The following is an 18,545-nucleotide window of genomic DNA, read 5'->3' as shown; positions in this document are numbered from 1 at the left end:
AAAATGGTAATTATACAAATAATAACTATTTAAATATTAAAAATGGATGCTATAAAAAAGCAAGTAAACAAGTTTCTCACGTGTTCAGCAGTATTTTTTCTATCATAAGCCGCCCCTTTTCAAAGTCAATATTTGAAGTTATCCATCAATCAACGACTCACTCCCAGTTTGTCTCGAGGAATAATTTAGTCACTCCCTCCTTTTTCCATCGTTGCGGGTGGCGACGATATTACCACCGAAATCAACCTCCGTCTAACAGTTGGACTAATTTTCTTTCCCTCCCTCCGAGGGTCGTTCACCCGTTTCCCTGTATTCTCATTCTATGGGACTCCGTCTCCACTTCACGCCTCTTTCTCATTTTCGTCCGCCCCATGCGCAAGCCATTATTCGCCCACCCAGCCCCTCAACTTGGACTGGCAATCAGCCCCCTCCTCCCTCCGCCAACACCCCATGCCATATTCTCCAAACAACACCTTAGCACTGCCTGCGTATGTCTCTTGCGCAGCACTCACTCACTGGTTGGCCACACAATTCTTCAGGGAAAAGGGTCTAGCAGGTTAAGATGGCGAAAAGCGCCCCCAGAGCTTTTGAAAAATAAAAAATATACAATTAATACTAGCGGGTGTAACTTGGTGGAAATCCATAATCGCAGGAATAGAAAGATCAACAACTTTGCTATTTCCACTTAGTAATTTATTGACACCGACCATGTTTTCGTTACAGAGAAACATTATCTATAATTATCTATTATCGATAATGTTACTCTGTAACGAAACCATGGTCGGTGTCAATAAATTACTATGTGGAAATAGCAAAGTTGTTGATCCTTCTATTCCTGCGAAAAAATATAAACTTAAAGTGTATAAAAATTATGTGTTTCCCCAAATTTTCAGGCCTTAAGAATGGAAATTAACCCCCAAAAAAATTGAAACACGATTTTTAGTTTTTTAACCATATCTCCAGTTTTTAATCAATGACCATTATTCATATTGTGGGTTTATTCCAATAGATAATTATAGATAATGTTTCTCTGTAACGAAAACATGGTCGGTGTCAATAAATTACTATGTGGAAATAGCAAAGTTGTTGATCCTTCTATTCCTGCGAAAAAATATAAACTTAAAGTTCATAAAAATTATGTGTTTCCCCAAAGTTTCAGGCCTTAAGAATGGAAATTAACCCCCAAAAAAATTGAAACACGATTTTTAGTTTTTTAACCATATCTCCAGTTTTTAATCAATGACCGTTATTCATATTGTGGGTTTATTCCAAAAGATAATTATAGATGTTTCTCTGTAACGAAAACATGGTCAGTGTCAATAAATCACTATGTGGAAATAGCAAAGTTGTTGATCCTTCTATTCCTACGAAAAAATATAAACTTAAAGTGCATAAAAATTATGTGTTTCCCCAAAGTTTCAGGCCTTAAGAATGGAAATTAACCCCCAAAAAAATTGAAACACGATTTTTAGTTTTTTAACCTTATCTCCAGTTTTTAATCAATGACCGTTATTCATATTGTGGGTTTATTCCAACGTATAAATTTGAAACTGCTTGACAGTGGGAACCGTGTGGCACTCTAAAAGCATTTCATGACATTGATGCGAAAAATATTTTACCTTTCATGTAAAATTCTTTTAAAATATATACATTTTCCAAAAACGTGAATTTTAAACATTTAAAAGTATTGGCATACAAACATTGTAGGTTCCTTTATTCGCACGTCTTTCCAAACAGTTTCTTTGGGCAATTATTCCGTCTCACCCCCCCTTGTCCATCCCAATACCCCGACAAATGAACCTCTCTCTCTCTCTTACCAACTAAGAATTCGGTAGCTTCCCGACGGATGGCAGCACCGTGAAAAGGTCATGGCAAGATAGGCGGAGTGGAGGGATAGGGTTTGGTTCGGAGGGATCGCTTTGTGTGGGGTGGGGAGGACGTGCGATGGGAAGGGAGGGGTGGAAAGGGGTCTGCGATGGCGAAAAGCGGGCTCTAGGGAAATAAAAATGACGTCACATTCGCAATAATGCGCCTGCTTTCCTTCCTCACTCACATTCACACGTGGGGAGTTCCTTCCCCACTTTCCCATACACTCAACCATTTCTACCTATACTTCCTCCTTTATCCATCGTTACATCCCCTCCCTTTTTTTCCTTCCCCATTCTCCTTTACGCTACATCTCAACAGAATCCTATATCCTTTCATATTCTATGACATTTATCTTTATTTGTTAACTTCTTTACTCTCCTTCAATCCTCTTTTCATCTCTCCTCTCTTCCATTTCCTCTTTTCCACTATTTGTTTTCTTTCTTTCCACCTGTTTCTGACGTGTTATCCGTCACCTAAGCCCATTGGGTCTCTTCTTCTTTTTCCTCCTATCTTTAGGCGACATCATTCTTTATGATGATATTCATATTGATTCATTCGTCTTTATTTTACTGTTACCATCCGCTCTCATCTCCTCAGACATTACCCGTCTTCCCTTCCCATTTACCATGATATTTAAATTAATGAAAACTGTAAATTATAAACTCCCTTCGTACAAAATTCATCACTGTTAATTCTTCAGCCGTCAGTACCACATAAATTCTTAGTGCATTGACATATACATAATTATTTGCTTCATTCCTGTATTTCTGGGATGCATGATGTTTATCGTAAGCTAAAGCAGTACAAAATCTTAATATTTATTCATCAACTAGGGAGATAAGTGTAAGTCAGTCTGCATTTTTAATTTGAAAACTTTTTCAAATATTTGAATCTTATCTGTTAATTTTTTCTTATCTTTTCACTTTTCAGGTGCCATCACAATATTTTACATAGGTTTTTTACAATATCTTATACAATATTTTTAAATATGTTTTCATTTTGTGTTTTTAGCTTAATGTCACTTAATTCTTATGTCATAAGAAATATCCCCACCATTACAGCTCTCATGCAATATGCGCTCTCATTTTCGTTTCAAGTTGTAGCTTGAGAATTCCACATGCTCTTTACTGACTCGAAACTGCCGATGTTCCTCCATCCTCATGTATCCCTTCTTTCATCCCTCCTTTGCTTCATTCCTCCTTTATCCTTCTTAACGGTATTCGAACCCTTCCGCGCATACTCTCATGTCGTCTCCAAGGGCAGAAGGGAGGAGATGGAGGAGAAAAAGGAGTAGAAAACCCACTTCCTTCCTCTCTTTTCAATCTTACCTTCTTTTCTCGCCCCTAAAACTCCACCTCCTCCTTCTCCCCTTCGTCTCACCCCTAATTCTCCTACCCCTATCACTATCGCCACCACCCTCCTCCTCCTACTATTACACACAAACCACACACTCCCTCCCCTAAAAAACACGCCACTACCCCTTCCGGTGGAAACCCGCGCGCCCTCACCCAGCCCGGCGGGCACACGGCGAAGCGTAGCCCGCTTTTCAGACCGCCGCGTCGTTGAGAGACTCCCGCAGTGATACGGCGTCCCTCGCCCGGCTCACAACCACGCGCCGGCGCCGTTATTCCAGCGTCCAACTCGCCACATACATACACCGATCCGCGGCCGCCGGGCGCGCGCGTGGAAAGCGTGGCGGGTCTTCCCCAAGTCGTCGGCCCGGGGGGGAGTCCCGCACGACGCCTCGCTTCCCAGTCGCTTGGAGAGGTAGGAGGAAACACGTGGACGGGGAGAGGAGGGAAAATTTTAGTCGACGCACTCTTAACATCTCCCTCGTACGATAATCCATTCAGAAAAACAGTTGTGCCGTCTACTCCCACCTTTCGCGATCCGGAAGGGAAAGGGAAATATATCCCCCGTGCATAAACCCCTCTACACCTTCCCCAGAATATCCGCTTATCCTCACTCACCTAAACATTCATGCAGAAAACGCCCTCTCTAATTTACGCTCGCTTAAATCTTACCTCCCTTTCAACTTCTAGGCGTAAAGAGTTCATCGTGATTTAAGAGACGTCCTCCGCTTCGTAAGCAGTCCGCGGCTTTCGGTTCGTCTCTCGTTTTACGTGAGTGATATTTTCAGTGCCGTGCGGGTCTTGGCTAAGGGTTGTCACAGCATAAAGACGCCGGTTGAGTTGAGGTAGCCTTGCGATCACCTGGACAACGATATCTATCAGGTGCTTTACTTGTGTGCATCTAGCATTGGCATCACTTTTTATAACCTCAGATATTTCTCATTGTCAATAAAAAGTGAGTGCGAATGTGAGCCTATTAAAACCAGTTTAACAGTCTTTTATAAATTACCTTATCTTTTGCGCTGCGTTCTTCAAATTTAGGATATTTCATCCCTCTCGTAACTTTCTGGAGACTATTCCTGACGCAGCAACGAACACTTTAGATGTCAGCCGAGGATTGTTGACAACTCAACTGTCCCTTTCGTTCCAGTGCGCCAGACCTAAAGTTTTAGAGCCATCTGCATCTAGTAGCTTCATTCCGTGACCTTCAGTCTTCCACCTTGCAATACGAGTTCTGTTACGGTGAAATGCGAGATTCCCATCAGCTACGCGGTTGTTAACAGTGTTCCGGCGATGAGGTCTCGTCGGAAGGAACGGAACTTTGAGCGGTGGACTGCGCAGCTCACAACCGTGGAGGAAGGGAGTCGGTGTTAACGGAGAAAGTGAGTCCTGATTCTCTTACTTTTTCGTAATTATAACTCCCGCTGCTTCATTCTAAAAAAAACTGCACTCCTGCCATCAATTTATTCATTATCGCCAGAGATAGACACTAATATTCCAACGATTAAATTTCTTACGCAATTTTGCACCAACCCTGCTGTCCATTACTGAATGTGTAGGTAGTTACAATACGTCGTAACGATATGAAATGATATAAATGCAACCTAGACAAATCGCAGTTCATTTTTAAAAGTAAATTTGCTTGATATTGCGTTGTTTCCCGATGTCCAAATCTAACTATAGATACAACTGAAAGTGAAAAAATCAAATAATTTTCTTCTATTCACAAAAGGCTGACCAATTTTATGCATGGCTTATCATCAGTACGCAGTAATCCTATAATACCAGTATTTTTTTTTGTTCCACATTTCTGTTTTTCTTTACTTTTTGTACATAGTCAATTCCTTACATTTCGAAAAATATGCTTTCTAGTCGTAAGTGTAATTCAACTCAAAAACGGTCGATATATATAAAAAATCTCTCCCCTAAAAGCTCTTGCTACATCTCACATTTCCCCTTAAAATACTGCAATGCAAAGTTTTTTATTAAAGAAATTCCCAAAATTGTCTGTTTTTGCGCCATTTAGCAATGAAAAAAGTTATACCCAAGAAGTAAAACATGTAAAAGAGATCGTAAAAACAATACTCTTTTTATTTCGCTACACTATAAATAAGGCAAAATGTTTCATGAAAAATGGACATCATAAACAAATTTATAGCTATAATTAAAAGCCATCAGCTAATGAGCGAAAGGAGAAGCCACTATTCCATGCTTTTAACGACCTCTCTCATTTCCGTGGTGAAACAATTTTTGAAAAGATAAATTCATTACATAACCAAAACAAAGTAAGCATGCACGGCGAGTGTGTATCTAATAGGATGCCTGTATTTTAAGGTAGCTGTCATTTTACATTTCTTGGTTAAAGCTCTCGCGAGTAATTGCAGCTAAGGCTGAAAAGCTAAGTTATTCCCTCGAAAAAAGTAACCGCCAACGGCAACGAAACCACGAAACGTTAGGCAACAACCGATACAATATGAGGTACGTGAACCTCTAAATACATCTACGGTTTCATATTTAGCTGGATAATATGAACATGAAGATTCATGAGTGAAATTAACCCAAATTCCAATTTTTCACAAAAATTTACGATTGCGAATTTTGACTTCATCAAAAAGTATAGTTCTTTACAAGATTTCGCCCGTGTATCAAGCTACAACATCTCACAAAGTTCAAAAAACTGTCAACATATGATAAAAAGCGCGTTAAATAATGTTAACTGAGAGATATAATTATAAAATAGATGTTACTGAAGTGACTGTCATATTTAAAGTCATAACAAAGTTGATAACAAAAGTAATATAAATAAAACAATCAAATGTAGTCCAACGCGTCTCAAAGATGAAAAATAATGTTTTTTATCCTGATTCCACTATAAGTTTTGTTTTCCGAGAAAGGTGAAGATAAATTATAAAGGCTATGGAGTCACTTTCATAAGAAATGTAATCTTCAACTAGGTGCAAAAAAACCGCTTAAAATTATTTCAATCGTGATATGAAATGAGAAAATATTCTCTTATCTTGATAAACCTCAATGAAACTATATATACAAAAAAGTATAGTAAAATTTCTTGTAGCTTTCAGTTGAACGTTATCAATCCACACTTACTCTTCAGCAGAATTTATAAAATATCTCATGGTGGAAAAACTCAATTTAAATAGTTACCAGCTCAAATAATGATATCACTATGATGTGACCTCTAATACAAACAAGAATTCTCAAAGTCCATATAAAGTTCTATCTTGTAGCAAATTCATAAACGCTTGATAGACCAATAAGGGTCGGTTTTCTAATGACTTATAAACGTAAAGGAAAGCTTCCTGTTGCCTGGACATGGTTTAACACTACAATTGTGTAAAGTAATCAAGAAAAAAAATCAATTAGGGTAGTAGCATCAATGAAATAATTCGCTAATTTCAATTTTCGTGCTCCGCAAAATTCAACTTGATATAATAACATCGAATCTTATAAGCTTATATTCTTTAATGAGAGCGGTATCAATCTATGAAACGAATGAAGACTCCTATAAATTCTACTCCGAATTCTGAACCAAAATGTGAATTTTTTTATGGTTGATAGAGAATTATTTCGTACAGGAGGTCTTGGTATTCGGTAGCATTCTATTGAATAAATGTTGTGGAAATAAACACTTAAGTGGGGACGATCGAATAAAAATTCTAAAAGTTAGGCTATTTGAAACAGAGGAGGCATCAAAACATAACATAAACTGTGAGTAAAAACACATTTGGGAATAACTCCACTTCAATTTTTCTCCACAGAACAAGAATAGACTGAGCATAGCCGATATTAGTTCATAAAAAATGGAAAAATCAGCAGTAACTATCCACATGCAAATTTAGTAATGTTGCTTGTAAATTTTCACCGAAAATCATCAATTAACACTTATATTTTTTCCTTGGAATTTATAAAATTTCTGATGGAAGAATGAAATTTTACTTCTGTTAGGGGAAATCGTGTACAAAAATGCTTATTTGACTGCAAGGAAGTCATTTTGAGGGGCTAGTTGAACAAATGCTAAAGATTTCAACAACTTTTCATGTAATTAGGGCCAGGAAAAATTTGGACCAACGTTATAAATGGTAGAGTTAGCATCGTAAAAATAGACCACGAAACGACTTTGCTTCGATTAAATGTTGATTTTATTTACTGAATCAGCATTTGGTGGTAAAGTATTTTTTTAATTAAAAGGTCATTAAAATAAAGGTAACCGATACAGAATTACACTGGTGTACCATTTAGCGATAACTGGTAGATACATATATAGCTATTGGCTGATATGGCTATTAGCTGATAACCATCGGCTAATTGCTACAGTTAATCCCCATGCATCGATATGTACCAATATGTAATACCTTACATTCCTGAAAATTGCCGTGATCTATTCTTCTCACCGGTGATGAAAGATAAACATATATTTCGATATTTTCTGCATGCAAGTCGTTTGAAACTATCTAAACTGATCATTATAATTATTTATTATTTCCATTATGGTATTCGGGAATCATCAAGACATCAATATTTTGACAACACGACTTTGTGCATTATTTGAGCCAATACCTGGGCTCTAATTTAAAAATTCAAAATTTTGATAACAAGTACTTTGTCAGGCGAAAAGTGTTCAAAATACGACCTATAAAATTAAATTTTCAAAATACGCCTTTGTTAAAAATACTCGAAGATAGCTACAATAAATATTAGTTTCATGTACGAGAAAGGGTCAATCTTCACGAAAGTATCCGAAGGAGCCCGAACAAGGCCTATCGAATTTTCAATTTGATCGATTTAGAATAGTAATTGGCACCGCCACACATTGTTTACTTCTACTAGCTGACAGAGTTTGATGTAGGTAGCACAGAGTATATTGAGGTGCCATTAAGCAGTGGGGGATCCAAGATAGGGACAAGGAGGTGCTAACATTACGATTCTATCCAGTGTTTATTGAATATCCGAGGGGCGGGGGCATTTGCCCCTCCAATCCCCCCTCTGGATCTACCCTGGGATTGTAATATATCAAAATTATGTAAAATAGGCCCTAATTTTAGAGTTTATTTGTACTTTAATCCGTTGAAGAAGGTAAATATGTAGGTAAATATAAATAAACACTTTTGTGCAAAGTGGTAACCACCAAATACTTAGATTTTACTTAGAGTGTGTTTCGACCCAATGGGGCTATAGCCCCCTTTCCCCCCTCCACCCCCCCCCCCCCCCATAGATCCGCCACTGCCATTAAGGTATATTAAGATTACAAAAATAGTAAATTACACTCTGAATGCCACCTTTTAACATCAACATCCCCAGGTTGGGAGAAAAAATATACCATGCGTTTTTCAATTTCTGATTTTATTGATACTAGCATAACTAAACACCATACCTCTGTAAAAACTTTTCCCAGAACTGTATTTTACAACCCAAAATAAATACCCCGTTCACTAAATGTTACCGACGTATTCCTCATCACACTCCACTCCATCCTATCACACTCCACTCCATCCTATTCCAACGGTCAAGAGGCGTCGATATTACCTCCAGTGAGGTAGGGGAATTGTAGGTTTTATGTTAACAATTGAACGCCGAGCATTCACGCGGGAGGGAAAAAATGAAGCTATAAATAATATTTTTCCATCCCTCACATCACGTGGTGGGGTCGTTGACGCAAAAGAGGGACACATGGCGTGGCCTCTCGCCTCGGCACGCTCCACGTTAATATTTTATTCGTCGTCGTCCTCACCACGCCCACCGATACTGCGAGTAGGCGGGGAGGGCGAAAGTGAGGGGCCCCAACCTGGGTGCATATGCACTCAAATAAGGATACTGACAACTTTGGCGACAAAAGCAATGACTGTCGAGAGCAGGCTCAAAAATATGGAATGGCAGGATGAGGAAGAGGTTGAAAAAAAACAAGGTGGAGCCGTTCTCGCAATACAAAATTAAACCAATGCTGCGCTGAAAAAATCATGCTTACAATCATGTACATATTAACATGCTTCACATCCTATTAATGCCTTGAATTCAAGATAAAATGAAATTTTTAAAAATGATGTAAAAAACACGTTCTTTCGAAAATCGGTATGACATGCAATAAAAAGTAAAGGTAAGGCTTTAGTGAATAGTTTTATTAGAAATGAGTGCAAAAGGACAGGTGAGTGAAGGTTGGCTCGCAATATTAATATCTAAGCGGAATCATCAATTCGAGTGATGAAAGGCCATTTTTTTCCTTTTCCGTGCACTGTTTCCGGGAGTGCGTGTTTTTTTAATAATACTTATATTTTAATTTTCATCGGTGAATCATGCAATCTATGAAACCAGAGCTATTAAAGAAATTTCTACCAAAATATTTGTAACTAACGGCATTTATTGAGAAAATTTGAAACTATTTTTCCATGCGGAAATTTATTTATCAATTAGATCACCATGAAAAAAAATTAAAACTTATGACTATTGAATATATTATTGTCGTCAGAGGAACGTACGTGTGCATAATATCAAGCTGATTGGAAAATGTAAAGTGGGTTTTAAATCAAATACAATATTCCATCGATGAAACGGATGTACAGATAATCAAGTTAAGAATAAGTTTGTAGCGAGTAAAATGAGAGGGATTCTAATGAAAACCTTAAAATGGCATAGATTTGCGACATTTTTTTTATGCATTCGGTAATGGGCAGTTGAGATCCTTGAGGTTATCAAAAAGATTTTCAGCTGGTAGAGTGAACGCCTGAGAGAGTACCAATGCCCTAAACAAGATGGATGCTCCGCTATCATCATGCTCAGCGTCAGATTAACTATCTGTAGTGCTTTCTGTGAAAATGAAGTCGTGATACCGACAAAAATTCTTCACAGAATTACAGTGCATTACGATAATTCTTGTAAAGATGTTCACTTTTAAAATTTTCATTTATGTATATGTTGGGCGAACAGAAAACACAATAAATAAATAAACAAGCGGGAAACTATGAACAAAGAGGTCGAACAAGGATCGACGCCAAAGCTCATCAGCATAATCAAAGAAAAGTCGCAGTCAACAGTCTGCCGGGTAAATCATGCTTACTCTTATATGGGATGAAAAATGAAAACTTTTTGAGCATCACATGGATAAAGGAATGGCATTAACCAGTCAATCTTATTTAGATACACTGAAAAATTACCTACATCCTGAAATGAGGAGTAAAAAACGGGTACTCCCTACCACATGCATCCGATTTGACAGTTCAGACTATCCAAAGTGCCCAATTGGATAGTCTTGTACATCCATCTTTTCGTCAGACTTTTCTCCTTGTGAAGTGTCTGGAGAACCTTAAAAAACAAAGGGAATAAATTATTTCCGAAATGCAAATTCTGGTGCACGAGTGGCTTTAGACACTTGTAACTTGACGCGTGGCTAAACATTTCTATCAGCACATTATCTATGCACTTCCAAATCGTTTGAAAACTTGTAATGAACCAAGGGGAGGCTCTGTACAAAAATGATATACCTAAATTATTTCAAAAAACATGTTTCATTTTTAAAATTTTCTATTGAATCCCACACGTTGTATTTGTAATTTTTTTTCATTTTTAAGGCTACTTAATTACATTGTACCATCTTGCGGGATACTATGCCCAAAATTCCATTTGACGCAGTAAAATAGTCGAGCAAAGTTAAAAAATATAGTGGAAGATAACGATGAGAAACGTAGTGAACTATGAATGTGGTAAACCTAGCATAAATAAAAAACAAATAAATAAATAAACAAATTCTACCAGAAAGTTGACGATGGACATTGAAAACGGTAAATGCTACTCTCGCAATGCATATTAAAAGCGTAGGTAAAGAGATGGTGAAAAATAAACATTTTCACTCAGCTTCAAAATTCAGCGCACACTACATAGACAGATAAAAAGCCTTTCGAGCATTCCTTTCGGGCCTTAATATGTAATACATCTTATGGTAAACAGTAATACCGTGGTAAATAATCGTAAATCATACGCGCATCAATCTGCAATATTGCACACACTACAGCAAACACTATATCGTAAATGGATTTCAAATACAAACTGTTTGAAACGCGGAGAAATTTTAATGGTAATATGGATATGTGATAATGGAAGTTACCCAGTAAAATAAACAATTTTAAATGGTGGATATAAAATCTAAAGAATTTTTTTCGTATAATCACTTAAGCCATCTGCGTAAGAGGCAATAACAATGGCAATCGCGAACCTTTTACCTCATTAATTAAAACAATGATAATATCTTACAAAAAATATTTGTAAATCGTATATCCAAATCAATCTTAGATCCTGAAATTAAATTTTTCTCAAAAACCAATTTGTTTTCAGCAAACTCAAGCAGAATCGTCAATTTCTACATAACTTTTCACATTGCATTCAACTGATTTCAAATTATGACTCAAATTTGTCACTCGGTACTTTTTAATTCACGCAATGCGCTTGTGTACGATGCAGTATGGAATAAAATTCCCATTGTTTTCACAACGGAATCCTAATATTTGAGTGGCATACGTCAAGTATTTGAAAAATGCTCTATTTTTAATCAATCACTCCCGTCAAACTCATGTTTTCTCGAGGCTCTTGGGAACAAAACTCCCAATGTTAGTTCAATAGCTTGTAACTACAGTTTTCCACGAACCTTCAATGTGCATTTTATTTCTTAGATTATTGAAAGCAGAAGGATTAATGAATAATTACAGAGAGGTTTATATTATGCAAAATACTATAGAAATACGATTTGTTATTATTACGGAATCATGAAATAAAAGCTGTGTATAAATCAAAAACTTACACAAGGAGTGTATTTTCAATCGTGATTTGGTGAATATGATTCTTAAACATGCTAAAACGCTACAAAATTACAAAATTATTTTACCAGTAATATCCTTGTTTTAAAATCTCGAATCCATCAATAGGCTAAAGTACGCGTTTGATAGCTATTGTTTACATAACACATAGAATGGAACGCAAAAAGACTGAATCAGGATTCACATCTCGAGATGACATAAGAAATATCAAAATGTTGCATTAGTTGATTAAGTTAATTATTGGTAGGCTTTCCTCAAATGAAAAATAATTATTTTGTTTCAGAAACCTCGAAATTTTTTTCCCTCAAGTCTTACAAAGGATGTCAAATATGTAACTTAGATATACTGGAATATTATTAAAATCCAGAAATGACTATTTCCCAATTACTATTGCGACCTACATAGATACAAATCAATGTCATAAACATAGTTAGTACATAGTTAGCGTGAGAATCAAGCGAAAGAAAATGGTAATTTCATTTAAACACCGCTGCAACGCTATATCAACACGACAATAAACGATCTCCCACAAAATTTAATTGCAGACCCTCGACATCGTATTACCGAGTGCAAAATTCATGTAGTAAAAAATAAAAGTACTGGAAATTCGGCTTAATTTATGATTTTTAATTCAGTGGGCCCATATCATGGAATCAAATCCTCTTCCAGGTACTCTCTAGTTGAGTATAGAATAAAAAAAAGCTCTTTTGACAAGGAACTTCAAATTGTTGAGAAAAATCAATCTAATATCCAGGTAACCACTTAAATAAAACGAAAAACTTACGGTGACCACATAATTAAACAAATTGTATCATATTTTCCAAATATTAAACTGAGGAAAAATACAATTTTATGCGTTTTTACTGCAAAAGTAAATTCTTGAAGAAGTATTCCGTAAGGGTTGTACACTAATGAAAACATTAATGGAATCAAAACTACAGTGAGACCGGGGATTGCAAATCTTCTAAACTAAAAGTGGATATTAAACAAGGCCAATTTCCTCTTTCTCTCGTTCGCTCAGTATATTGAACGCTCACTCAAGTTTTATTTCAGTAAAATCGCAAGACGATACTATTAATGAAAGCCATGACCAAGCTAACATAAATGGTTTCACTTTATATGACAACTGCAACTTTTCACATTAATGGTTTCACTTAAAATAACAACAACAACAGCTGTTCACTCGACGGAACACCGTGCAAAAGTAGTAACAGAATTTTTTATTCGAAATTGTGGGAATATTAAGACAGGAGAGTATCGATAACTGTCATGGCCATTAATTCAGAACTCCCTTAAAAACGGGAAAATTTAAATATTCATAAGCAATATCAATTGAATAAGGAATGGTTCCGACCCTCTAATTGAGCGATGCCTCAGAGGTCTTTCTGAATAATTTGATTAAAATGCATGAGAGATTCAATTCATATTCATTCCTATCGCATTAATTGCAAGTGATCCTTCCGGAAGTTTCGAGAATTTCTCATTCACCTATTAGTTTTAAATCTGTCTAGAGTTTACGCGCCTATCCGTAGCTAATGAGGTTATCTCTATCTATTTCATGCAGTAAGAGGTGAAGGAGAGACACTGAGTAAGTTAACTTCATCTATACCCAAAGATTTTTAAGCACTGGGTTTTATAATTCAAGAGCCATCATCGAAATCAGGACGAATTATCTGAAGAAGAGGAGTTATTTAATTGACTCAAAGGCGGACAAGCAAATCAAATTAGACTTATTCAGATCCTCTATCGAGGAATATTTTACAGAGACCTCAGGCATTTTCTCTCCCTTTGAAGTTTTCTCTGGCTAAATATTGCTTGGAAATTATTTCAATAGCAACCTAACTAGGCGATATTCAATCAGACAACATTTATATGTTTTCCCCCTTCTAATACAAATTAGAGCTCGTTTGATTACTCGTCCAAACAGTTCAATTGGTCAGCACCCCTTTGGTTCTTTCTGACTATTCGTGATTTAATTAGGAAAGGGATGAAAATGCAATAAATAATTTTGAATTCCTTTCTCTGAAACACTTGTTTGCTTTGCCATTCACCAGCTTCATTCACGTTATGTTCTCATTAATTTGGTGACTACACCAAACTAGATTTTAATTTCCTTGGCTCCACTTCATATCATCGCATAATTCGTTTGACATACCTAATGGCAAGAATTACTGCAAACGCCCCTTCAAAATATTTTATTTCAATTTTCAGCGAATTTAAAGACCTCTAATCGTTGTTGATGAGCAGACTGTATTTTTACTACTGTGCATCTTATGTTGAAAAAAGGCCTAACACAAACTAATGCAGTGCTAATGTAAATGGCAGTTCAAAAGGAGATATTCACTGACGTTCTTTAGAGAATGACAAAGAAAAGAAACATTTTCCTCTCAGTGCTACTTTTATCCACTTACCTTTCCAGTCTTCGGTGATGTCATTAGATATCCTATTCAAGCTGTACCGGGGAATCATCTTGGGACCATATTCGTGAATACGCAAATGATAATAAATTTAAACCACGATAGTCCAACCTCAGTCAGTTTAGAACTTCCACCCAACAATTAGAAAAAAAATGAACGCGTTAAAGTTATGTAAATTTTAGACTCCAGAAATTTTAAGAAAACTTGATCAGCCCAAATAATTTTAAAACTGGGAATTCTAAAATTGCCAAAAATAGCATTTAAGAACTGAATGGAAAGCCCAAAAAAAATTTCGGTATTTTGCATGAATGTCTTTTATTCTTCTGGTATGAGATAAGTTGGAATTGAGCGTATTTTGCAGATAATTATGAGATATACCGTATTTTTATACTTTTATTCAATCTTGTTTTGAGCATAATTTTTAGCAGCAAAATGATGAAATCCATTTCCAGATTATGTTTCCGTCATTAGTACAAGAGTTGTGTTCATAACTCATAAACATGCATGAATGTACTAGACTCCCAAGGAAATTAGCGAAAAATTCATGCTGCTGTCAAAACCGTAAAAAATACCGCCCCATACTGAGACAGAGCGCAAATTTGCACGGAGAAAAGCACTGTAATCAATACATGTTAAGGTTACAGAAGCATACCGATGGAGAAATTAAAACAACAGTTTGCGATATTTTAAAATAATTCTGGGATATAAAATAACTTGGTCCCTTGGGCCTTGAGGAAAAATTACTATATCTTGTGTCAGATTCCTGAAAACCATTATTTTTATTTAGTTCGGGGAAAATGGCTCGCAATTAGTGTTTTTAGTATTAACACAAACCATGTTTCAATATTTCACTTGAAACTTTTGGGCATATCTTGTTTGGTGGAATCAAATATTTTTTTCATATCGGGAGGATCAATGTATTCATAACCAAAATGCACACCCCTAATTCCTTTAGTTTAGCATGTGACATAAAGTTACAGAATTAAACTACAGCAATCTATGATTGATAAATATTCAATCCCATATAATTTATTCGTAGAAATATTTAAATATTTACTTGCACATGTACCTTTCAGTAGTTTACATTGGCATAGTATTTTTGTCATGCAAAACTCGACTCTGATGATATTTGTGAGCAGTTGAAAAGTGTTCAGTATCGATATTATCCTACTCGCAATCAGTGGAGCAAGTGCACGTTTTTGATGCGAAGTGCATACACCAAAGATTTGTCACCATGGCAGGAGAGACGCCCGAGCCAGGGGTACTCAATCAACACGAGTGAGCTCTTTACCTTATCAGTGCCACACCACGTATTTGGATTAGGTCTATTTTTAGTGCTCACCGAGATATCCACATGGAAACACCAAGATGTTAACAGTAACGCAGTGAAAATTACACTCATAAAAATTGGGTAATTACTCGCTATCATTTATGGAAATAGTGTCAGTAATAATCCATATATCACAAGGATGTAGGGTGAAAGGAGAAGTTTCCGGAACACGGATGATGCCTATTTCCGCAAACATGGACTAATTCGCGAAGATGGACCCTAGATTTGATAGCAGATATTTATTTTGCAAATCTTCAGTCATTTTAAACAATACATAATTAAATCGCATAGTGTTCTAAAATGGTTCAAAGCATTTAAGTTATTCTTTCTGGCATTAATGGTTATAGCCATGCATAATAATTTCTGTTTGAGGATGTGAATAATGCTATTCTGTCCGATTTCAAGTCTTTGAACAAGCCTTTGAGAATCTTTAAACATCTGAATCTCTTCAGCAAATATTGAGTTTTTTTATCCACCCCTTCAGTCTACATAAAATCCTTATTCACTGTGTAACCAGCTCAAATTCGCTCTCCTAAACTAACGCCACTGTACTCATCCCATGTCGTCAACGTTCAAATTCATTCTCTTTGTCATCTCACAGATTTTATTCAGGAGACTTTTCATACATTTCCTGCTCCCCAACCATCACTGGCACATTCCTCCGAGTGTACAGGTAGAACTAGCATCTTGCATTTTAATCTCCAACCAGCACATCCAACCCTTTCATGAATCCGTTAGTATAATGAAAAGTAAATGATAAGGCTGACACTCCGTTCCCTTTAACTATTCCCAGCCTTTAATTCAAGCTGTCTCTTATATTTGCCGAGTTCACTCATCCTTGTCTCTGTCCTAACTACTCCTTGTAATCGCGTATTCAATTACCTTGCATTTCCCAATATATTCCTCTACTTTCCCATGCTCACCTCATATGATATTTCTTCTTTAGATCAGCATGATTAAATATTTTTCTTTTATAGAGAGTAAAGTTATGGTTTTATTTATGCTCTTTTTCATAATTTTAAATCTATTCAGTTCTAGATAAAATTATGATCATTTCACGTGTTTTATGCTGTTAGTTGAGTAACACCTCATGAGGGATTATTGAAATTACGGTAAAAAGCATAGAAAACCACTTTTATGATATTTGTTCGAACTGGCTACCTATAACTAAATTATTAAATTACAAAGTGAGAATTCATAACAAAATAGGTAAAATATGGATGAGATTCAATTAGACTTTTTTACCAAACTAAAAGGGGCCTGATGAAAACCCTTAAAAATATCTTTTTACATACAAAAAGTATAGGGTATTTATTTATAATTTTGTAAATAATTCTTCGTTTACGAGGATTTTTCTAGTTTTTCTATTAATAAAGAGTGGAATGAATTATTAAAATCAACCCATCGCATGACGTAAACTAATTCATGTGTTCTTTTATTTTGACAGGTGTATCCAGGGGTGAATCAGACGATTGAAAAATCCTGTAAAAATGACTCGGAAAATGAAGAAAGATGGAAATTCGATTCCAGCCAGCAGATGACAAGGGACTATCTGGGCAGCCACACAAATGAACAGCAATATTTAAGAGCCCCGATCATGAAGCAGGAAGAGTGTGAGGGAATGAAAATATACACTGGCCTATGGGAATTAGAGATTTTTTACAAGGATAATTAAATCTGTTGGATAAGAAAGGGAAAAAAGTGTAATTCGTATCCGTAGAATCATATAAGGGATATCCGCCTATAAGACAACACCTAAGAAGCGGAAATATTTGCTCCGACGCATCCAAACGCTTCTTCTTCAGTCTAATCTTCAAGTTTATACTTCACGGCATTTCTACGTAACCCTTGTCTTACGATTACACAACACAGTTGTGTAGCAGTGAGCCAAGAAGGCGAAAAATTTCTCTCGCCCGCGAAAGAAATGTGAACTCGGAACGCATCACGTTCACCAATTTCACCCAAACAGCCCCTCTTTCCCCGACACATTTCCACCTTCCTGACCCGAAGAGAGTCAACTCGGACGCACATACATACATGCATGGAAAGACAGATAAAGGAGATAGCTTTCCGTCGCACCCAAGGGGCACGTTCGGAACAGTGAAAGTGTTTTCAAGTTGAAGGAGATTGGCACCGGAATTGCGAGAGACAGAAAAAAAAACTTTAGAAGAGAACGTGTGCGAATAGGAGAGTGTGACGAGGAAGAAACAAACTTCCCCCAGCACGGAAACTAGCTGTGACCCTCCCTCAACCCTCCTCCCGAGCCATTATGCCGTCCCACACCGACGAGTTGGCAAACGAAATTCTAACGTGAAGGAAATCCACGAGGAAGGAAATCGATCGAAGGAAGGAGTGACATGCCGATGGAACGGAAGAGGAAAGTGCTCTAAAATTGAAACCACAAGGAAAAAGTTCATGGAAGAGCTGAAAAGAGAGGACGAACTTTAAAGACGAGAAGGTTAGCAAATTTAAGAGTGAGCAACGAGGGTGAACTGAGAGAAAAAAGAGTGACAAGTGAGTTAATTATTATAACTAGACTTGGTTGAGTGTAACGGTGTTTTAATTTTAAAGTTAACTGAGAGTTTAAATTAAAAAATAAGTCCAAAAGACACGTGGACTACATAAATATAATAAGGTAGCAATTATTTGGTAGATTTTTGCTTGCAAACTTATATAAATCCAGTGAATAACGGGTGATAACTTTTCTTGAAAGGACTTGAGTACTAGCCCAGAAAAGTTCCAAATACAAAGTGATCTGAAT

General features: G+C 36.5%; 1 long non-coding RNA gene across 1 annotated transcript; it reads left to right on the top strand.

Annotated features, from left to right (window-relative positions):
- The first annotated feature begins 3,427 nt into the window (after nucleotides 1-3,427).
- LOC124165358 lies at nucleotides 3,428-18,276 on the top strand. The gene is made up of 2 exons (XR_006866213.1): nucleotides 3,428-4,603; nucleotides 17,232-18,276. It is a non-coding gene; the product is annotated as an uncharacterized LOC124165358 (long non-coding RNA).
- Nucleotides 18,277-18,545: the final 269 nt, after the last annotated feature.

This window comes from Ischnura elegans, chromosome 1, assembly GCF_921293095.1.
Source record: "Ischnura elegans chromosome 1, ioIscEleg1.1, whole genome shotgun sequence".
In the NCBI taxonomy this organism is placed as follows: Eukaryota; Metazoa; Arthropoda; class Insecta; order Odonata; family Coenagrionidae; genus Ischnura; species Ischnura elegans.
This window is presented reverse-complemented; position numbering and strand designations above follow the sequence as displayed.